The following is a 4,250-nucleotide window of genomic DNA, read 5'->3' on the forward strand; positions in this document are numbered from 1 at the left end:
CTGGGTGGGGCACATTCCAAGCAAATCTAATCAGCACCAAAACGTCAGCCCCACAAGACTACATCAAAGATAATGGCGTTTGGGGGACACAATACATTCAGACTGGCACATTCCACCCCCTGGACCCCAAAATGACATTATCTTTCCAAATACAAAATACATTCATTTCATCACAATATCACAAAAACTTAAATCATTTCAATAACAAAAGTTAAGTACAAGATCCTATCAAAATCAATTACAGGTGTGGGGGGTCCTAAGGCATAATTCTCCTTTAGCTTTGGATCTGTGGACTTAGAACAAGTTATATGCTTCCAATATACAAAGGGGGGACATTCATAGGATAAACATTCCCATTGCCATAAGGAGAAAGAGTAAGGAAAACAGGGTTAACAGGACCAAAACAGGTCCTAAAACCCACAGGACAAACTCCATTAGATTTCAAAGTCTGAGAGTCATTTACAGAACAACGTTGCATCCTTAGGGCTTGAGAGAGTGGGAGTCTAACCCTTCCTAAGGGCCTTTGTGGCAGCCCTTTCCTCTCCAAATGCTTGGGTGAGTGCTCCAACATATCCATGCATTGGGGAGACCACCTTCTCAGCCCCACCCTCCTCAAACATCGGGGCAGCTCCCGAATTCCCTTCCATCTCCGGGGCACATGCTCAACCCCTTCAGAACAGTGAGGTGGCAGCCAAGCTCTCCCCAATTCCCTGGAAATGTGCTCCACCCTCTTTGGGACCTGAGGTGGCAAAACTCTTCCAGAGCATGGAGACGGAAAGCCCGCCCTCGACCTCCAGGGCAAACTCACCCTTTCCATGTGTGTGGGTTGCTCCACTCTCCCAGCCCGAGACCTCTTGACTCCAGACCTCAACCTCCATGGCTCTGTCTTTGAAGACATTTTTCCTTCAGTTTGTTCCTTGTCTGTCTCCTCCAGTCCAGACTGGCAACGGCTCTGTCTGTAAAGATCTCGCAAAAATTCTGTTGGCTTCGCATGAAGCATGCAGGGGTCAAAGCCATCAGACAATAGGACTTTCCACAAATCCTTTCTGGATAATTCCATCTCCAATCTTGGCTTGTACTGAAATGGCGGCTGTGTACCATGTTTGGTTACATCCTCACATTGGGCTGTAGCTTCTGGGATTCCAACCCCTGGAAGCTCATAATTTTCCAAGCCATCAGCTTCTGGTTTCTTTGAACCCAAGAGTTCAGTTCTAAGTTCATCTCTCTCCGCTTGCATTTTACTATAAGCTGCAAGAAGAAGCCAGGGTACATCCTCCGCATGTAGTCTGGAGATCGCCTCAGCTAAGTATTCCAGGTTGTCACTTTCAAATTCTTCCTTCCATCTGACACCAGGACTCAATTTTGCCAAATTCTCTGCCACTTTAAAACAAGGATTGCCTTTCTTCCAGTTTGCAACAACACATTCATCATTTCTGCTCAAGTCCTCATCAGAAGTATCTTTAGAGTCCATATTTCCATAAACAGTCTCTTTAAAGCAGTTTTGACCTTTTCTACCAAGCTCCTCACAATTCTTCCAGAATCTTCCCCTTATCCATTTAAAAAGCTGTTCCAACATGTTTGGTATTTGCAAACTGAGCAGCAAAAGCACCCCACTTCTCTGGTACCAAAATTTGTTCTAGTTTGCTAATGCTGCGGAATGCAAAACACCAGAGATGGATTGGCTTTTATAAAAAGGGGGTTTATTTGGCTTCACAGTTACAGTCTTAAGGCCATAAAGTGTCCAAGGTAACACATCAGTAATTGGGTACCTTCACTGGAGGATGGCCAATGGCATCCGGAAAACCTCTGTTAGCTGGGAAGGCATGTGGCTGGCATCTGCTCCAAAGTTCTGGTTTCAAAAATGGCTTTCTCCCAGGACGTTCCTCTCTAGCAAGCTTGCTCCTCTGCAAAACGTCACTCACAGCTGCACTGCGTTCCCTCTCTTTGAGTCAGCTCATTTATATGGCTCCACTGATCAAGGCCCACCCTGAATGGGTGGGGCCATGCCTCCATGGGAATATTTCATCAGAGTCATCACCCATAGCTGGGTGGGGCGCATTCCAAAGAAACACTCAAAAAAAGCTAATCAAAACTGATAACCTCTGCCCACACAAGATTACATCAAAGATAATGGTGTTTGGGGGACACAATACATTCAAACTGGCACATATTATAAATGGAATTTTTTTCTTGATTTCCTCCTCTTGATGCACATTACTTGTGTGCAGGAGCACTACAGATTTTTGCATGTTGATCTTGTAGCCTGCCACTTTGCTGTATTCATTGACTAGTTTTAGTAGCTTTGCTGTAGATTTTTCTGGATTTTCTACATATAGAATCATGTCATCTGCAAACAGTGAAAGTTTTACTTTTTCCTCTCCAATTTGGATGTCTTTTATTTCTTTTCTTGCCTAATTGCTCTAGTTAGAACTTCCAGCACAATGTTGAATAACAATGGTGACAGTAGGTATCCCTGTCTTGTTCCTGATCTTAGAGGGAAAGCTTTCAGCCTTTCCCCATTGAGTGTGATGTTAGCTGTGGGTTTTTCATATATTGCCTTTATCATATTGAGAAAGTTCCTTTCTATTCCTATCCTTTGATGTGTTTTCATCAAGAAAGGATGTCGAATTTTGTCAAATGCCTTTTCTGCATTGATTGAGATGACCACTTTGATTTATTAATGTGGTGTATTACATTAATTGATTTTCTTGTGTTGAACTAGCTTTACATATCTGGAATATATCCCACCTGGTCATGGTGTATAATTCTTTTAACATGCTGCTGGATTCAATTTGCACATATTTTGTTGAGGATTTTTACATCTATATTCATTAAAGAGAATAGTCTATATATTTTTTTGTAGTATCTTTGTCTGATTTTGGTATTAGGGTGATGTTAGCATCATAGAATGAGTTAGGTACCTTTCCCTCCTCTTCAATTTTTTTGAAGAGTTTGAGCAGGATTGGTACTAATTTTTTCTTGAATGCTTGGTAGAATTCACATATGAAGCCATCTGGTCCTGGGCATTACTTTCTTGGGTGCTTTTTGATGACTGACTCAATCTCTTTACTTGTGATTGGTTTGTTGAGGACATCTATTTCTTCTCAAGTCAATGTTGGTTGTTTATATTTTTCTAGGAAATTTTCCATTTCACCTAAGTTGGGTAGTTTATTAGCATATAGTTGCTCAGAGTATTTTCTCATTATCTCCTTTATTTCTGCAGGTCAGTAGTTACGTCCCCTTTCCCATTTCTGATTGTATTTATTTGCTTCTGCACTGTTTTTTTGTTGTTCAAAAATGGCTTTCTCCCAGGACGTTCCTCTCTAGCAAGCTTGCTCCTCTGCAAAACGTCACTCACAGCTGCACTGCGTTCAGTGCTGATTGCTTTTCTCTTGCTGCTTTCAGAATTTTCTGTTTGTCTTTGACACTAGACAGTCTGATCAGTAAGTGTCTTGGAGCAGGTCTATTGGGATCTGTTTTGTTTGGGGTATGCTGTACTTCTTGAATCTGTAATTTTCTGTCTTTCATAAGAGTTGAGAAATTTTCAGGGAATGTTTCTTCTATTATTCTTTCTGCCCCTTTCCCCCTCTCTTCTCCTTCTGGGATACCCATAACATGTATATTTGTGTGCTTCATGTTGTCACTCAGCTCCCTAAGACCCTGCTCATATTTTTCCATTCTTTTCACCATTTGTTTGTTTGTGTGCATGAATTCAAATGTCTTGTCTTTGAATTCACTGATCCTTTCTTCTGCCTGTTCAAAAATCTACTTTTGTACCCCTCCATTGTGTTTTTCAACTCCTCCATTGTGCCCTTCATTCCCATAAGTTCTGCCATTTGTTTTTTCAAGTTTATGAATTCTTTCTGATGTTCATCCAGTGTCTTCTTTATATCCTTCATCTCTTTTGCCATATCTTCCCTCAGCTCACTGATTTGATTTTTGAATACATTTAGGAGATCTGTTTGATTATTAATTATCTGTTTCAATTCCTGTAGCTCAATTCAAGTGTTAGTTTGTTCCTTTGGCTGGTCCATATTTTCATATTTCCTAGTATGGCTCATTACCTTAAGCTGTCCAGACATCTGATTTTCTTTATTAGTTTATTCTGGAGCTCATTTTCACTGTTTTACCTAGGGTTTTCTTGTTATTTGGCTTTGTTCTCTACCCTTTGGTTTTCAGTTCAACTTATTCTAGGCCTCTATCTTAAGTTCTGTTTAGTTTATCAGAATTTTTCACCTCTTGTTTTTATG

The sequence above is a fragment of the Choloepus didactylus genome, chromosome 12, assembly GCF_015220235.1.
Source record: "Choloepus didactylus isolate mChoDid1 chromosome 12, mChoDid1.pri, whole genome shotgun sequence".
In the NCBI taxonomy this organism is placed as follows: domain Eukaryota; kingdom Metazoa; phylum Chordata; class Mammalia; order Pilosa; family Megalonychidae; genus Choloepus; species Choloepus didactylus.